Source organism: Apium graveolens, chromosome 2 (genome assembly GCF_009905375.1).
Source record: "Apium graveolens cultivar Ventura chromosome 2, ASM990537v1, whole genome shotgun sequence".
Lineage (NCBI taxonomy): Eukaryota > Viridiplantae > Streptophyta > Magnoliopsida > Apiales > Apiaceae > Apium > Apium graveolens.
This window is the reverse complement of record NC_133648.1, coordinates 180,899,491-180,919,910: the sequence shown is the minus strand read 5'-3', so window position 1 is coordinate 180,919,910 and position 20,420 is coordinate 180,899,491. Positions and strand designations below refer to the sequence as shown.

The 20,420-nt window shown below is 38.6% G+C and overlaps 1 non-coding gene across 1 annotated transcript; it reads left to right on the top strand.

Annotated features, from left to right (window-relative positions):
* Positions 1-17,824: 17,824 nt before the first annotated feature.
* LOC141710227 (small nucleolar RNA R71) lies at positions 17,825-17,931 on the top strand. The gene has a single exon (XR_012570758.1). It is a non-coding gene; the product is annotated as a small nucleolar RNA R71 (small nucleolar RNA).
* The last annotated feature ends 2,489 nt before the right edge of the window (positions 17,932-20,420 follow it).

Sequence of the window (20,420 nt, the reverse complement as noted above, 5' to 3'; positions counted from 1 at the left end):
TCGTAAGTGGTCTTCCTGGCGCGGCAAACTCCCGTAATGAGTTCATCATCCAATTGGATAATTTCTGCAACACTACCCAGAGCACTTCGATAGAAAGGCTACGGTTGGGCGATTGTTGAGTGTTGGCAGGGTCAAGTTTTCAAAATGATGTTTACATCAAATGAAGTATCTCATAACTTCATTTTATTTTGATGATATTTTAAAGGTTGAATCTATTCAAGTATTATCTTGTAGTCTCATCTATGTGATGAACTTTTGAACTAATTATAACTTGAACGGTGGTAGTTCAAGTAGTATTTGGAAAAGATATAAGTATATTGGAGTATCTTGTAACTTCATCTTTTAAACTTATATCAAGTAAATAATTATCTTATGCATGACAAAGACTTTCAGAAAAACATTGAGACAAGGTTAGATATATGAGATCACCTTGCAACGATATTTTTTTATACAGTTATACACTGGGACTTTGTGTATATTATGCATGGAAGAGGACTTCCAATATTTTGAAAAGTATATATGTATATATATATACTGAATATTTTGCGACTTCATCGCATTAAGATATCAACTTGGTTCATTTCTTTTGACCAAGACTTTCATGAGTACTAAGAGAAGGCTCATATACTATTAACCATTATACATATTATTTTGGTGGGCTTGCTGCTCACCCTTGCTTTCTTCTTTCATCACACAACATCAGATAGACAAGATGAACCGGACCAAGCTCCCGATTCGCAAGAGGTTAGGAGACGTTCCGCAGTTTTCTAGAAGCACTGATGCCGCCATAGCTGAGGTAGGAACTACCAATAGGCTAGGCTTTCAACTTTTAATGTATCAGATTATGTATATTTATGAATTGTAATAATGGCAAAGAAATGTAAATTTATTCAGAAACCTGTTTAAGGTGTATTGGCATATAATTGTGGAATAAAATGACTTGTGATTATTTTTTTGGATATTCATCTCTGAGACTATAACGTGTGGTGTGTGTGTTTATAGTGGGGTCACAGTACAGAGTAGTTGAGTAATTAATAAGATTGGGTGTTATTAAGGGAAATGGAACTCGTGACGACCCGGATCCCCGACCCCGGATCTGGGGGTGTTATAGAAATGGTATCAGAGCTAAGCGTTATAAACCTCAGAGATGATGGGACGTTAAGATAATAAGTTCACTAAGATAATAAGAACTCTTGCCAAGTTCATAGTCGGACTACCTAACGTAGTACTGACAGTTAAAACCCTTATGGGAACCCTTATAAATGTAGCGATAGAAGCGTAGTTCGTTATCGTATATGGTAGCGGGACTCCGAACCCTGAAGTTGAGGAACAACATCGCGATGATATTTTATTACTAATTGGAGATCGGATTGTGGATCCGATAGAGTGTCCTAATGCAGGACCGGATGATATTGATATTGAGGATGTAGCGGTTGAGGATGTTGTCCTAGAAGGGATAGTTGTTGAGGAGGATCCCATGGAGGATCCTGACAGGATTGGATAAAGGACCACTGATGAATTGATGACCATGGTTTGGTCGACTACCAGAGGTAGGATTGGCCGGTCACTACCGGAGGTTCGTTCAAGTTGTAAAGATAGTAGCCCCTTTAACGTGGCTTACTCGTAAGACTGAGAAGTTCGAATGGACAGAGAAATGCGAGAACAGCTTTCAAAAACTGAAGCAGAGGTTGGTGATGGCCCCTATGCTGGCGTTGCCGGATGGAAAAGGAGATTTTGTGAAGTGTAGTGACGCTTCGCACAAGGGCTTAGGGTGCGTGCTTATGCAGCACGGTAAGGTAATCGCGTACATGTCAAGACAATTAAGGTAGTATGAAATTCGATATCCCCGCTCATGAGCTTAGGCTCGTGGCAATAGTTTACCCTAAAGATTGGAGGCACTACTTGTATGGAGAGAAGTGCGAGAATTACCTAAGCCATAAGTGCTCTAGTACATTTTTACGTAGAAAGAGCTCAACATACGCCAGAGGAGGCGGTTAGAGCTAATCAAGAATTATGATTGGGAGATTCTTTATCATTCGGGGAAAGCCAATATGGTGGCCGATGCCCTTAGTAAAAAGGAGAGACTCAAGATGATAATGTCTTTTGGAGAGTTTATAAGAGATTTTGAGAAAATGGAAATAGTAGTGAAGGTAACCGGAGCCGGTACCGAAAAGCTGTTTGAGATAGCAATACAGCCCGAATTATTGGAAAAGAACATATTGTGCCAGTAAAAGTGATGAATGAAGGCAGAGAGCCAACAAATAGATATGAGATTAATACCGAGAGAGATGATAAGGGAATAATGAGGTATTCCCATAGAATTTGGGTTCCAAATGTTTAAGAGCTTAAAGATGAAATCTTAGATGAAAGCTAGTTTGAGGAATAAGAGTTAGAGCAAACCCTGAACGTGATAGTCAGGGAGGTTGCCACCAAGACAAAAAGGAACCCATAACATGATGAAGTGGAAAATGAGGATTTTAAATTAAAAGATGACCCCAATTATGGGGAGTAGGATGAAACATTTCATACTAAGGAAACAGAAAGTCGAGTAAGGAAAGGAGACCCGAGACGGTACTCCTATACGGCAATTCATGGACCTGTCTAGACAGAACTTAGACTATTATCCCCAACCACCACCTTGAGGAAACAATGTGGTGTGAAATTCTTTCAGGACCTCTAAGTCGCTAAGCTCTCAGAGTTCCAAGGAACAAGCTGACCCAGTCGAGGCAAGAGCCTGGCTAAAGGAAATAGAGGAATCATTTGAGATTCTAAATGATTGATGAACCACAAAAGATTGTTTTGTCACTTACCCTCCTAAGAGAGAGACCACCCGCTGGTGAAAGACCAAGAAAGGCACGGAGCCAGAGGTTAGAATAAACTGATTTAAGTTCAGTCAATTGTTTTCGGGAAAGTAATTCCCAAAGATAAGGAGATAGTGTAAAAGCTTTGGAGCTAGAACAAAGGCAGACGAGTATGATAAATTATGAATCTAAGTTGTAAAAGTTGTCAAGATTCGTTCTGAGGACACGAATCCAGAATGACGGGATGTTTGAAATCAATGTTTATGTTGTGTTGGTCCATGAAATAACGATAAGAGAAAGGAAAATAAAAAGAAACTGAAGTGGAAAGGAATATAAAGGCAATAGAGTTTGAGGAATGATAAAGGAATTGGGTATGAGGAAACCCTAAAGACTCGTAGCAATAGAGATAGAAAAAGTATGTAATCGTCAGGATGAGGGTGATTCACCATGAGTTAAAATTGTTGGGTGAAGGCATAAGAGATACATATATTTTATCCCCTGTAAGTTGGGAGGATTTGAGGAAAACTTGAGATAGTTCGAAGGTTAAATATGAGACGCGGATAGACTGAGGAGACAAGGAAGTAAGAAATTAGGAAAATTGGATGAAGGAAGTGACCTTCAAGAATGTGAAGTGTAAGACCGGTGGCTTGATACCCAGAAAGGGAGACGCCAGGTATGAGAGATATCCCAACATTGAGGTGACTGTTGAGAAACAATAAAAGTAAATAAGGAATTCTTAAGAAGAAGTTCACGTTGAACACGACCAATATCTTCCAGAACATCCTTGTTATCGTTACCAAATTAGGCAAGACAAGCGGATAACCGTTGTTATCTTTTGGAGGCCATATGGATTGACCTCAATATGAATAAGGATGCTATTATGAAGTTAGGTATAGACTATCGAGGTGGGAATGATGAATATGATAATCTATCAGGGATATATGACTTTATTTATCCATGGAAGGATGCTTGTACCTTTTTAAAGGTGGAATTAAGGATAGAACATCGGTAACTTAAAACGAATCCTAGGGGAATGCCTAAAGGTTGGCATTTCACCCTTAATAGGGATAGTATGAGTTTTGACAGTATGAATTGGAAAGGATTAAGGTAATAACAACCTTTAAGAATCAATGGAGAAATTTTTTCAGAAGTATATAGACAATGATTCTGGTATTAATAAATGGTATCTTGATATGCCCTGTATCTAGGGAATACAGGAGGAACGATTCAAGGATAACCTTAGAGATTTTACAAGGAGAAAGGTAATATTCAAAATTCTCAAGAATAGAAATGTTGATAAAGGAAATATGACGTAATTATAATGATGCCAAGTGAGGCACGTGTTAAACCACGAGAAGGTATGGATCGAACCAGTAATGGTCAAAATTATTCAGGGAAATTAGGACTTAAGGTAAAAGATGTTCTAAGTATGATTAAAAGTCAGTCGTGACAGTGATTAACCTCTAAAGACCGAGGCAATAACTTATGGAAAAATGGTGATAATTTTTTTTATTTTTACTCATCAGACTTTAAAGAAAACATCTTCACATAAGCTGCGATTGAAATGAGATAGAAAATTATTTGGAGGTGGTTAAAATGACATTGACTGTAAGGAAATTTTACTATCAGGAAAGGCCAAAGAGGTGGCCGACACTTTAAAGGTAAAAAGATAATTATCGGCGCTCGTGCCAGGAGAATACAATGATAATGGTTAAAGCCGTGAAGATTGTATTATGATTTGAAAGATTGACATTCCTTCTGATGACTGTGCAATACCCAACCGTAATAGTAGTTGGTAAAGGTTTAATTTGTGTAATCGCCATGAACGGGCTATCTATCTTAGAAGGTCCTATCTTGAGATAAGCCAGGACCATGTTTCAAAAAGGACCAAACAAACCTTTGAGTTAAGTCTTCTATTGAAGGCATATGATTAAGAATGGTATTAACCTGCTATCGGTGCTTTGATTGAAACTCTTCTGCAATTTTATATGCTTCATGTCATGTATGTATGTCAGGATCAGGAGTGTACTCCATGAATCATGAATGGTGATTATGTTACCTCCTTAGAAGGATTTGATACGACATGTATGGACTCCATATGGTTAGCTATTAAGACTTCATGGAAAATGAATGACGACAGTAGGTCAGTGGTGGACCATAGTAAGGCAGCAATGATTCTGCGAGTATGGAGCTGATCACAACCGTGAGAGTTGTATTGGAATGGGTGTTGAGATTGAGTACCACTAATCGGGTCGTGGTAGTGTATAAGTTATCATTGATAGACTAATTAAGTAGAGTATCTACCTAGTGAATAATTATTCTTTCTTATCAATAGAGAGTCGTATTATTATACGAGGAAGGTTGCGGTGCAAGCATTGAATTCTAGTAATGATGATGTCTAGAATGAGATCCCAGATTCGATTTTCGATGTCGAGGGAGTTTCAAAGGTGATTGTGTATAAGCTCGAGGAAGAGTGTGGGTCCATAGAATGATGGACGGGATAGCGAAAATATTTAGGCATGGGAAATACGAGGCTATAATGCTTAATGTTGATTTATATACGTATATGATTTGTTCTCCTATGACAAACCTCTATAGTTCAGAGGTAGGTTCCAAGCCAGATATTTTGTGGCAGTATATTTTTTTCATATATACAATTCTCTTCAATTCGTTCTTTTCTCTTCTTTTCATTTCATGTAAGCTGAGAAGAACAACCCTTCCAGAAAAGGGAGGTATTGCCGAATGACTATCTATCTGTGTGATAGAAGCCTAGTAGGATACCAGCTATTGTTTAATTGCTTGTCAAGTACTAAAGGCTGGCCACCTTCTGTACTAACAATGCGATATAACAAGTGTTCATAATCATAGTGATCTCTCAATAAATTCTTTTACTTCTATATGAAGGATCAAGTTTTCGAAAATAGAAACAGCTGAAAAAGGAGTAATAAAGTTGTGGTAGTATTCGAAATGGAAACACATTCGTGATACTAAGGTTGGCATGGTTATTAAAAGGTTATAGAACGCTAACGAGCAAAAGTATAACCAGTATAATATTAGGAACGGAAGGTAGTAGTGATTACGAACTGGAAAAGAATGGGTATTGAGAAGCAAAAGCTCTAATGTTAAAGCTATAATGAGAGTCTGTGCAATAGACTTGAAAGAATTTGGAATGATCACTTAACATGGATTGAGTTTTCTTACGACAATAGATCGTATGTCAGGTATCGAGATGTCGTCTTATGAGATCCTTGAGGGAAGATAATGTCGATCTCCCTTATGTTAGAATGAAGTTGTAGAGCGCAAGATGCTCAGACCAGCAGTGGTCCAAAGGACCAAGGATTTAATAGATTTAATCAGAGGACGGCTGGTAGTAGCCCAAGATGGACATAAGAAGTATGTTGATTTGACACGAAAGGACAAAGAATAGGAAGTAGGGGACCTAGTGTTGTTATAGGTATTCCCTTGGAAAGCAAGGATGAGGTTCGGAAAGAAAGGGAAGCTAAGTCCACGAATTGTTGGACCCTTGGATATATTAAGACATATTGGGAAGATAGCATATGAGCTAGCCCTACCCCCGAATATGTAGCAAGTTCATAACGTGTTCCACGTATCAATGTTAAGAAAATGTAATTCGGATGCCAGATAAATAGGGGCATATGAGTGCATAGACATGCAACCAGACGTAACCTATATGGAGCAACCCGGAAGGGTTATAGATCGAAAAGGGACAAGTGCTTAGGAGAAGGGTTATCAAACTAGTCAAAGTTTGGTGGTAGAACCACAATGTGGGAAAATTTACTCGAGAGTTAGAAAGTGCAATGCTAAGAGAGTATCCCTATTCATTTTCTATTGGATTCCGGGACGGAATCCTTTTAAGGAGGGGAGACTGTAATAACCCCAATTTTTGGAAATTTTTGAAACTCTTATGAATAGTGTTTTTGCTGAATGAGAAAACTTTTCATGCCACACTATGTAGGGGTTCTGTTATGGATATTCTAAGATCGTATTAGTATTCCATAAAGTAAATAAGTGTATGTAAAGATCGTCAGAATCCAATTCTGAACACTTTGATTTTTCTCGAAAATCCACCAGATACCGAAAGAATTGAGTATAAGGTAACATGATTAAAGGGATTTAAATTCAAGGATTATAAGAGAGGATTATAAAAAGGAATATAATGTATTGAGAAAGGTTAAGGGAACCCAAGTAATAAGATCCCGGGTACGATTCCTCAAACGATCAACGAGAAAGAGAGTTAAGCGAACCGTAAAACAAATAAACGTCCAAGGGGCAAGCACATGCAAGTAACATGAGAAGGAAGCTTCTAATATAAGCTAAAACATGTGGTTAGAAGCAAGGTGACATCATCACACCACAAGAATGAGACATGTGGCAAAGTAGTGATGCAAGCAATGACATAAGCAAGTGAAAACAAGATATTTAGCCAATAATTAACCACAACCATGCATTCTTTGCACAAATATCAAGGCAAGACAAGCAAGCAAAATCTCTCCCCCATTTTTTTCTTCTTCCATTCGGCCTTTTCAAGAAATAAAGAAATAGATTTTCAAAACTCAAGTTCTAGGCCATGGAAAATTACAAGGTTTGTTTCCTTGGATCCTATATTTCATAACTTAGTTATACCATGAGTTTAAGATCAAGATTCCATGGTTTGCATAGCTAATCCACTCATCAAAGATGATGATGAATAGTAGTGAATAGTAACTTACTTTGATTTTCTTGATTTTCATGAAAGCTTAAGGTTGATTAAGCATAGATCAAGGTTCCTAGAGGCTTGTTAGTGACTACCCACTCTCCAAGGAAGGTATAAACTCTTGAACCCTTAGTTTTAAGTTTGGTTTGTTTGGATGATAATAGTGCTTAGATGAATGGGTTTAGTTTGATGTTGATGGATGTTGGATTGTTGTTGAATTGGTGATGATTTGGTGTAGTTTAAACTTTGGAAATCGTTAGGTTATAGCCGTCGTAATGCCCGATTTTCTATAAACTGTTTTGTGATTAACTGTTGGACCCGAACACCCACTTCTATAAACTAACCACTTCCATGCTTAGATAGGTTATGTTTCAAGCTTCGTTTTGATATGTGGTTTGCTTGAATCCGATGTACGGTTTAGGAGAAACGACCGTTTTACGTAACGGTGTTTCGCGAACTAACCTTTACCCCTCGCCTTACTTTGAAACCTTGGTTAAGGCCCTTAAATGACTAATTGGAGCATGAAACATTTATGTAGAGTGTGTTAGGCAGTTGATAAGACACTCGTGAAAGAATCACCTTAAAACTCGTAATGGGTAAATTATTAAAAATGGTGGAGCCGAGGGTACTCGAGCGACTTAAGTAAATCGTTAAGCGCAAAACGAGCGTTAGAGTCTGAGTCGGTTAGAGTATAGATTTACAAGTGACTTTGGTTTAATTCCAACTTACTTGTTGCTTATAGGTTACCAGACTCGTCCCGAGCCATTCGTAACCCCCAGTCGCTCAGGCAAGTTTTCTACCCGTTATACTGTTGTTGTGATGTAAATATATGTATATGCATTATCTTGTGATATTGCATGATTGTTATTAGCAAATTTTGCGATATATTGGAGCATGCTGATATGGTATATATGCATGTCTGTTTCATAATCTGGTTATCTATATGTTGATTTCAATGCTTATAGTTGCATAATACCTATGCTAGAAATAAGCAAGTAGTTGCGTATACCCTTAGTATAGGGGATAAAAGGTGAACATATTTCTAAACCGGGAGTCGATGTTCCCGAGTATATTATATATATATATATATATGGATATAGTTTTTAAAACTATTAATCGAATAAGGTTTATTCGATAACTTTAACTTTATTTTATTATTGAATATTATTTTGAATATTATTCGAAGGCGTATGACTCCTTTATATTAAATGAATATTATTTTGAATATTCATTCGGGGACTTATGACTCCTTTTATTTATTTATCTGAATATTATTTGAATATTCATTCGAGGGCTTATGACTCCTTTTATTTATTTATCTGAATATTATTTGAATATTCATTCGAGGGCTTATGACTCTTTTATATTATTTATTGAATATTATTTGAATATTCATTCGAGGGCTTATGACTCAGTTTATATTATTTAATGAATATTATTTGAATATTCATTTGAGGATCTATGACTCCGATTATTTGCTGAGGTATATTCTTTATTTTATTAAAGAATAAGGTGTCAATAATCAAACTTATTTTCGATTATTCAAATAAAGATAATACTTTCATATAAGTATATCTTTGGTTATTTAATACTCGTTTCAAGTATAAGTTTTAATACTTCTACTTCAATTATTTTTATAAAGATTATTCTTTATGGGAATATTATTTAAATAATAATATTCAGTCATTTTCTAAATATTCTGGGGACTGATTTACTTCATTAAATCAGCTTCACTCCAAACATTCTTAAAAATGTTTTGCGAGTCTTCAAAATGATTTTTAAAAGTTAGAGCGGATCCCAAAACTCATTTTTTTATATATTTAAGATCCTCCTTTCGAAGGGGATTTAAATACTCGCTCAAAACCTGAGGGATCCGGCTCTGTGGTGTGTTTTATATTCGCAACAAGGTTGCTGTTTTGTTAAATGAATTGATTACTTACCCAACACTCGGGAAGTAAAATTCTTGGAATAAGTTAATCCATTAACAGGCATCGCCTGGGAAATATCGGTGAGTTCTCCTTTCCAAATAGATACGACCTCTTGGTGGAGTCGTATCAACAAGTTTCTACTTGGGGAAAGTGGGGACGAGCTTTACGTTTCAGAGTCATGGATTTCATCTGAACTAGGAGTGGCGTAAGTGGCCGAGTAGCGCCGGCCCAGCCTTATTATATTGGCCCAAATGGCCTGGAAGTTCCGCTAAGGCGGTCCATTCCTTAGGAGTTCAGTGTTCGGTTGACAAGTAAATCCGACAGGTTCTCCTCTACATGTAGAAAATGGTGGGGTTGTACTACTACGACTGATCATCGTAAGTGGTCTTCCTGGCGCGGCAAACTCCCGTAATGAGTTCATCATCCAATTGGATAATTTCTGCAACACTACCCAGAGCACTTCGATAGAAAGGCTACGGTTGGGCGATTGTTGAGTGTTGGCAGGGTCAAGTTTTCAAAATGATGTTTACATCAAATGAAGTATCTCATAACTTCATTTTATTTTGATGATATTTTAAAGGTTGAATCTATTCAAGTATTATCTTGTAGTCTCATCTATGTGATGAACTTTTGAACTAATTATAACTTGAACGGTGGTAGTTCAAGTAGTATTTGGAAAAGATATAAGTATATTGGAGTATCTTGTAACTTCATCTTTTAAACTTATATCAAGTAAATGATTATCTTATGCATGACAAAGACTTTCAGAAAAACATTGAGACAAGGTTAGATATATGAGATCACCTTGCAACGATATTTTTTTATACAGTTATACACTGGGACTTTGTGTATATTATGCATGGAAGAGGACTTCCAATATTTTGAAAAGTATATATGTATATATATATACTGAATATTTTGCGACTTCATCGCATTAAGATATCAACTTGGTTCATTTCTTTTGACCAAGACTTTCATGAGTACTAAGAGAAGGCTCATATACTATTAACCATTATACATATTATTTTGGTGGGCTTGCTGCTCACCCTTGCTTTCTTCTTTCATCACACAACATCAGATAGACAAGATGAACCGGACCAAGCTCCCGATTCGCAAGAGGTTAGGAGACGTTCCGCAGTTTTCTAGAAGCACTGATGCCGCCATAGCTGAGGTAGGAACTACCAATAGGCTAGGCTTTCAACTTTTAATGTATGAGATTATGTATATTTATGAATTGTAATAATGGCAAAGAAATGTAAATTTATTCAGAAACCTGTTTAAGGTGTATTGGCATATAATTGTGGAATAAAATGACTTGTGATTATTTTTTTGGATATTCATCTCTGAGACTATAACGTGTGGTGTGTGTGTTTATAGTGGGGTCACAGTACAGAGTAGTTGAGTAATTAATAAGATTGGGTGTTATTAAGGGAAATGGAACTCGTGACGACCCGGATCCCCGACCCCGGATCTGGGGGTGTTACAATAAACCTTGACCATGATCTAGCACTTTAGCAATCTATAAGACTTAGTGAAATACAATTGTCTCTAGCATGCAAATTAATTCGATAAGACTTAACATCACTAAATATAACATCACTACACTAGCATCAATATCATAAATTAATCAGAAAAATCATCTAAGGGATCATTTTATTATGCACATGCATGAAACTACATGAACACATTATCATAAAAACTACCAAAAAAAACAACTACATAGAAAAATATGAAAACTATATGCACTAAACTATCATGAATATTCTACTATATGCGACTACACACAAAACATATTCCTTCAACTACTACCCCCAAACTTAAAATATTCACTGTCCTCAGTGAAGGTAATAGTAAGGAATCAGGCATACCCACTCCGAATCAGAAGCATCACGCTCAGCGGGTGGCGTGTCAGGTGTGTTTGGAGGCGGATACATGGAATCCTCACCAAAAACTGGCCACTGGATATCAACATTGGTGGCTCTGAAAGCTGTCACAAGTGCCTGGGTGAGATCATGTGCAAACCGAATATGGATGTCGTGTATCGCATCCATCATCCTCGCTAGACGCCTATACTGCGTCAAACTCAAACCAGCTCTAACATCTGCTCCAGCCTCCTCCTACTGCTGTTGCTGCTGTGACGAACCAGCCTCCTCTCCTAATTGAGCTCTTTCAATTGCCTTACTTTCCTGCTGCGTTCCACCCGCATACATCTAATCACGAGGCCTTCCACCTGGTAGATGGTCAAAAGAGTAACCAAGCCCCTTGAAATCAGGCTTACCTCCTCCCCACTCAGTCATACTCAACAGCATAGATCTGTCGATAAGAGCACTGGGAAGCTGAAGCTGCTCATGTGCGGGCCAATGAACACCAACTGTCACACACAACTTCGTCACAACGGATGCATAAGGTATAGTACATGTAGTACCTCCACTCAATAATCTCAAAATCCCCTGATAAATCACCATCCCCAAATCAATGTGATCGCCCTGAAGAATACCCCACAGCAGACGAGCACGCTCGACAGTAATCTCATGCACATGCAAAGATCGCATGATGTTGGCATAAATAAACGAGTTCCAAACCCGTGCAAACCTGTTAATGCATGACGAAGGGAACGTGGAGTAATCAGTAGTGCCCCTCTTGAACTTCCAGTGAGTCTTAGGCACACACAGAGTCGCAATGATCATATCCAAGTTGAAGTCCTTGGGGGTCTTATCGTTCGAAGTGTCCTGACCGAGCTTCCTCGCGGGCTACTCAATCACCCTCCTAATGGCATCAACACTGTACTCTATAGTCATCCCCCTAATCACCATGAAGCCATTCTTCTCCGCCTTCACTTTATTATAAAACTCCCGCACAACACTCATGGGCACAGCAGGGGGAGCCTCACACGAACCCAGCCCATCTCAAGAATCATCTCCAACAACTTACCATCCTTCCCTGATGGCATAAAACCTCGCTCCTTAGCAATAGGCTTCAAGAGAAGCCTCCTGTACTCCTCTTCAGCCTCAAGAGTAGAAAACCTTGGCCTCACACCACCCGCAGGTGAATAATCAGTGGTTCTACTGCCTACTTGCGTTCTTTATCTCTTTGGTGCCATTGGGATTAAAAAGTAGACAATAAAACTAAGTGTTTGAAAGAGATTTGTGTTGAGAATTTGTGAAGTGTTGGAGAAGTTTATGTATAAGTATATGTATTTATAGGTGGTGAGATGAGAATTAGATATGGAATAGAAGTGGGAATTGATAATGGGAATCTTGGGAATAATAGGTTTGATTTGAAGAGGGAAATTTTGGATGTGGAAGAGTAAAATTCAGTTTAAAATTGATTTTATATCAAAATTCCCTTAAAAACTGTTGTTTTTATTTTTTTTTTCGAACAGGACCCGTCGCGACCGCGCGCTTGGACCGCGCGGGCGCGCTCACCTTCTAGAAAACTGGGTCGGCCGCGCGCTAGATCAGCGCGGGCCCACTTACCTTATGGAAAAACAGCGCGGGCGCGCGCTAGATCAGTGCATGCGCACTTGGCTACTGAAGTTGGCCCTGAATTTTTGACTTTTTCTGATTTTTTTGTTTTTCTCCTTTCTTCTTGCTTCCTCTATCTACTAATATGAAACAAACTTGGGTTGACTCACAAGAAGCGCTTCTTTTACGTCGCTAGCTTGACGTAGAACCTTGAGCTCAAATGGATAATAGAATGACACTAACCACCTCGCGGTTTGTCGTGTCACCATAGTAATGCTTCAACCTCTAACCATTCACCTTGATGCTTGGCCCAGATCACTATCAAAAATTTTCACCGTTCTATGCGGAAACACAGTTTTGATTATGAAGGGCCCTGACCATCTTGACTTCAACTTTCCAGGAAAAAAACGGAGACGAGATTTAAACAAAAGAACTTGTTGCCCCAACATAAATGATTTGAGCACTAGACCCCTATCGTGCCACCTCTTGACTTTCTCCTTGTACATTTTGTTGTTCCCATAAGCTTGAAGTCGAAACTCGTCGAGTTCATTCAATTGAAGCATCTTCTTCTTTCCAGCCGCATCCAAGTCAAGATTCAATTTCTTCAAATCCCAATATGCCTTATGCTCGAGCTCCACAAGAAAATGACACCCCTTACCATAAACTAACTGAAACGGCGACATTCCCAATGGAGTCTTGTATGCTGTTCGATATGCCCAAACAACTTCATCAAGATTTAAAGACCAATCTTTCCTCGATGGACACACAACTTTCTCTAAAATGCGCTTGATCTCTCTGTTAGACACCTCAGCTTGACCATTTGTCTGCGGATGATAAGCCGTAGCAATGCGATGATTCACATTATACCTTTGCATCATAGCAGTGAACTTGCGATTGCAAAAATGCGATCCCTCATCACTAATTATGACACTTGGAGTTCCAAATCTTGTGAATATCTGCTTGTGAAGAAAATTAAGCACCACTTTCGCATCGTTCATTGGTAACTCCGTAACTTCAACCCATTTTAACACATAATCAACCGCCAACAGGATGTACTGATTGTTACAAGATGAGACAAATGGCCCCATGAATCTAATTACCCAAACATCGAAGACCTTAACCTCGAGAAGCACATTAAGAGGCATCTCATCCCTCTTAGTCATATTACCCACATGTTGACATCGATCACATTTCAAAATGAACTGGTGAACATCTTAAACAAGGTTGTCCAAAAGAAACCTGCTTGAAAAATACGAGCTACTGTCTTTTCTCCACCATAATGTCCTCCATAAGCCGTTGAATGGCAATCTCGTAATATCCCCCCCCCCCATTACGCTGTACATATCCTGGTGATTTGGTCAGCTCCTTGCCGAAAAAAAATGGCTCATCCCACATATACCACTTCACTTCATGTAGAAACTTCTTCTTTTGAGCATATGATAAGTCGGGAGGCTGATATTACTTACAAGGTAGTTCACAGTGTCTGCAAACCACAGTTCTTCTTCTTGCACTCCAAATAGCTGCTCGTCGGGAAAATACTCATTTATCAATGTCTTATCCAATGAATTAGCATTAGGGTTCTCTAAATGCGAGAGATGATCAACGACTTGATTCTCAGTCCCCTTTCTGTCTTTGATCTCTAGTTCAAATTCTTGAAGAAAAAAACCCCATCTAATCAATCTAGGCTTCGAGTCCTTCTTTGAGATGAGATAATGAATTGCAGCATGATCAGTGCAAACTGTCACCTTAGTCCCAAGTAGATAAGATCGAAATTTCTCAAAACCATAGACCATAGCCAAAAGTTCTTTCTCCGTAGTAGTATAATTCAGTGGAGCACCATTTAGGGTCTTGCTAGCGTAGTAGACCACATGAAATATGTTGTTCTTCCTCTTCCCAAGAACTGCTCCAACTACATAGTCACTTGCATCGCACATCATCTCAAAAGGTTCATTCCAATCAGGTACAGTTATGACAGGTGTCGTGATTAAACTCTTCTTCAATGTCTCAAAAGCTGCAAGGCACTCGTCATCAAACTTGAAAGGGGCATCTTTCTCTAGTAAACTACACAACGGCTTTGAAATCTTTTAAAAGTCCTTGATGAAACACCTATAGAAATCCGCATGCCCAAGAAAACTGTGAATTCCCTTAATAGAAATCGGTGGAGGAAGATTCTCAATAACCCCCACTTTGGCTATGTCCACCTCAAGACCCTTACTAGAAACCTTGTGCCTAAGGATAATACCATGTCGCACCATAAAGTGACATTTGTCCCAATTGAGAACCAGATTGGTCTGAACACACCTCTTGAGAACATGTCCAAGATTTTGCAAGCATTCATCAAAAGAATCACCAAATACAGAAAAGTTATCCATGAATACCTCCACATTTTGGCCAATCATATCAGAAAATATGGCCATCATACATCTCTGAAATGTGGCTGGTGCACCACACAGACCAAAAGAAACTCATCTGAAGGCGAAAGTACCAAATGAACAAGTGAAGGTAGTCTTCTCCTGATCTTTTGGAGCGATACAAATCTGATTGTAACCCGAATAACCATCCAGAAGATAGTAGTACTCATGACCAGCCAATCTGTCAAGCATCTGGTCAATGAAGGGAAAAGGAAAGTGATCCTTCCTAGTGGCCTTGTTCAGCTTTCTGTAATTCCGTGACTGTCCCAGTAGGGATGAGCTCATTTTTCTCATTAGTAACCACTGTGATACCTCCTTTCTTTGGTACACACTGAACTTGACTCACCCAAGAACTGTCAGAAATGGGATAAATAATCCCTACATCCAGCCACTTAAAAATTTCTTTTTTCACTACTTCCTTCATGATCGGATTAAGTCTTCTTTGCTGCTCAACCGTAGGCTTGCTACCTTCCTCTAGCAAAATTTTATGCATGCAATAAGAAGGGTTGATTCCCTTAATATCTGCTTTAGTCCAACCAATTGCCGATTTGAACTCTCTTAGAAGCCTCATGAGCTTTTCCTCGTCACTACCTGAAAGGTCAGATGCAATAATCACAGGCAGAATAGATGCATCACCTAAAAAAACGTACCTCAAATGCTCTAGTAAAGGCTTAAGATCGAGAATGGGGGCTTCCTCAATAAATGGCTTGAGGCATTTAGGAGCTTTGTTCAATTCCTCCATTCCAAGAGATTCAAAAGGCATATCAATCTTCCTCTTCCAGGGAGAAGCATTCAAATATTGCAATTATTCTTCACATTCGTCATCTTCACTACCTGAATTCCCCAATAAGGCCTTTTCTAAGGCATCAGACCTTAGCAATAGATCCAGTTCCGAAGTCACCGCAGAATCGACCAACTCTACCTTTAAGCACTCCTCATTTTCCGTAGGAAATTTCATAGCATTGAACACATTAAAAGTTACATCCTGATCCAACACTCGTATTGTAAGCTCACCCTTCTACATATCTATCAAGGTTCGGCCAGTCGCCAAGAAAGGTCTTCCCAAGATTATGGGAATCTTCTTATCCTCCTCGAAATCAAGAATGACAAAATCAGCAGGGAAGATGAGTTTATCAACCTTGACCAAGACATCCTCCACAATACCTCGCGGATATATAATAGAACGGTCGGCCAACTGCAAAGTCATGTAAGTCGATTTTGGATCAGGTAAGTCCAACTGCTTGAAGATTGATAAAGGCATTAGATCGATGCTAGCTCCCAACTCACATAAGCATCTGTCAAAAGACACTTTTCAAATAGTACACAAAATAGTAAAGCTTCCTGGATCTTTAAGCTTCAGAGGCAACTTCTGTTGTAGCACAACACTGCATTCCTCCGTGAGAGCGACAGTCTCTAAATCATCTAGCTTCACTTTTCTAGAGAGAATACCTTTCATAAACTTTGCATAACTAGGCATATGCTCAACAGCCTCAGCGAAAGATATGTTGATATGAAGTTTCTTGAACACCTCCAGAAACTTCTCAAATTGCTTGTCCAGCTTTTTCTTCTGCAGCCGCTTAGGAAAAGCCAGCGGAGGATAGATCTGTTTCCCCCTGTATTAAGCTCAGGAGGAGTGTGCTCAACAATTGTCTTCCTTGGTTCCACTTCTACTTCATGCCGCTCTACTTCTTTCTCAGCCCCAGCTTCTTCAATCGACAATTGAGTTATTTCGGGATTCACAACCTTTCCAAACCTCAAAGTGATTGCATTTACCTGCTCCTTAGCTTTCCTCTTTCCTGGAACTTCAGTGTCACTAGGTAGTGTACCAGGCTGACGATTTAGAAAGGCATTAGCAATTTGCCCAATTTGATTTTCTAAGGTCTTGATAAAAACAGCTTGGCTCTTGCACATAAGCTTCAACTCCTCTAATTCAGATTTTTCATTAGCTTGTTGCAGCTGGAGTTGCTGCCTTGGTGCATATTATGGTTACTGAAAACCGGGGGGGTTGTACTGCTTAGCTGGATACTGCCGATAAGGCTGTTGAACCGCATTCTGAGCGTTGCTTCAACTGAAATTAGGATGATTGCGTTTGTTGGGATGATAAGTGGCCGGCACAGGTTGCTGCGAACGCTGAAAGTTGCTCATGAACTGAGCCGATTCACTAGAAATTGCACACTAATGAGTTTCCTGGGCACCAACACAAAGCTCACAGACACTAGCGATTTGATTAACTCCATAATTAGCCAGAGTGTCCACCTTCATCGTCAAAGCCTCAAGTTGGGCAGCTATACCAGTTGTTGCATCCAACTCCAGAATTCCGGCTACTTTTCCCCGAGTCAGTCTCTGAGAAGGATTCTGGTATTCATTAGCAGCCATCAGTTTGATTAATTTATAAGCTTCATCATAGCTCTTAGCCCACAAGGCTCCTCCTAATGCCGCATCGAGAATGGGTCTAGAAGTAGTACCCAATCCATTGTAGAAACAGTTTATAATCATCCAATCTGGCATGCCATGGTGTGGGCACTTCCTTAGAATCTCCTTATATCGATCCCAAGCCTCACACAGAGATTCTCCAGTTTGCTTAGCAAACTGAGTAAGAGCATTCATGATTGCAGCAGTCTTCGCCATAGGGAAGAATTTAGTGAGAAACTTTTGAGCAAGATCTTCCCAAGTAGTGATAGACCCTATTGGTAGAGAATGTAAGCAGCACTTAGCTTTATCCCTAAGAGAGAATGGAAAGAGTTGCAGCTTGATAGCATCTTCAGTCACATCATTGAACTTAAACGTGTCACAGATCTCGATGAAATCCTTGATGTGCATGTTGGGGTCTTCAGTAGGAGAACCCCCAAACTGAACTGAGTTCTGTATCATCTGAATTGTGCTTGACTTGATTTCAAAAGTGTTAGCCCTGATGGATGGCCTGATGATGCTTGACTGAATGTCATTGATCTTAGGCTAAGAATAGTCCATCAAAGCCTTAGGATTTTCTGCTTGATCTCCCATCACTACTAAAACCGGTTCCTCAACTTTCTCTTCTTCTTCTACCTTCTTTTCTATATCAAAAACTTCCTTTCGAACCACCACAACTTCTTCCTAGGCTTTATCCAGAGTTCTCTTACGAGATCGCGAACGCGTATGCACACACCCTCGCTAGAGCACCTAAAATAAGACAAGGAAATAGATAAGTAACAATGTCCGAGTCAATTAACTTTAACGACCACTGATGGAAAACACATAAACTAAAAATTAACACTGCAGTCCCCGACCGCGGCCCCAAAAACTTGTTAGTCGATAAACACGCGCTAAAATTCACGCAAGTATACGCGTTCGCAAGTAGTATAAGATATAAATCATATTCGTTCCCACATGGAAGGTTTGGTTAACTAATTAATTTATGCACTTAAGCAACAATGTATGGTTATTATTCAATGCTAAGACGAATAACAATTTAGGATTGTTTATAACTAAGAATTAAACTTACAATTATAACTAAGGGAATAAGAATGATTGAATTAATATATATGATAAACATGGGATTCTAACTTCATTAAGTACATCATTCAATAGCCTTTTCATTCTTAACCTTAGCATGCAATAGTGATGACACTAATCAGACAACACAAAACTGATAAATGCCAAGTTTCGTTGCACGAATACCATACTACCAGACATCCAGAAAATAGATAGAAGCTGGATAGATAACAAATATATTGAGACCCTATATGTCTATAGAATTTGACAACATAACGGTTTAAGCACAAGTTATCTATCTTGATTACATAGGGCAAGTAAGATGGTTAAAATTACATACGAATCATGCATAACAAATACATGAACCTATGCAAGTATGACAAGTTCTAAACTCTTAAATTCACTTTCGCTTCATTAAAGATTAATACACTATCTTATAAGTTCGCGATACTCATAAGACGAATAAGCACAACCAATACTAGGTTATCATAAAATCAACACACAATAAAGCATCGAAACATATCAACTAAAGAAATCCATAATTAAATCTGTTAGAACCCCATGTTAATAAATGTAGTCTTTATAACGAATAATAAAACAAAGCTAACACAAGAGTATAGGTTCAACAAAACAAGAATCGAGCATCCAAGATTACAACTCAAAACAAAGATTCACAAGAATAAACTAGATCGTCTTCGCCTTTGTTGAATTGTGTTATAGGTCTTTTGTCGTCTTCTCCTTAGCTCTGATATGTCTCTGGCTGGCTTGACAAGTTATGAAAAATGTGATTATATAGCAGCCTTAATCAATAGAGAAGTCCAGAAATCACTCTTCTATTCAAAACATGATTCTTGAAACCCGAACTGGCACGGCCACGCGGTTGATCAATGGGCGTGCTCGCTCTCTGTAGTTTGGGCGCGGGCGCGCGCTTGATCAGCGTGGGCGTGCCGGGCTTCTGCCAAAAATCATCTTTCTTTTTTTTCTTGCAGATTTGAGCCGGTCTTCACGAGCTTTATTCCTTGGACACCATCCTGACACCAAATTAGCACCAAAATAATGCTAAATCACCTGATTACCTGAAAAATGCCTGAAAATGCAAAAATACTAAAAAACACATTAAAACACCAATAACTTGAGTACATTTACACTAATTCAAAGCTTTACGCAGCGTAATAAATTGTCATAAATGCCACTCAACAATTGCAAAAATAACGACCCTTTTTGAACAATCACAAACTTGGAATAAATACTGAATGTCACAATTATGACCGATATATAAAAAACTTTCGAACTTATTTAGAAAAAAATGTCGGTATTAGATACTTGGTATTAGCAATTGGGCCGGTTACATAAATAATAAACACTCACTCTATCAGACAATTAATAATAATGATCAACTTTTTGATCACTTCTCTAATTTTTGTCCTATATACTTTTAGTGATGTTGATAGTAATAAGTTAACAAAATATGAGCAGTATATGTTCTTATGAACACCGACAGAAACAAAAATGACCGATATGTTGGTCACTTCTAAAATTAGGACCGATACAAAGTAGTAATAAGTGAATAAAATATGGGTGAAATATGTGAAGTGTCTATGCCATCATGTTAAGTGGAATTTATGTCCACT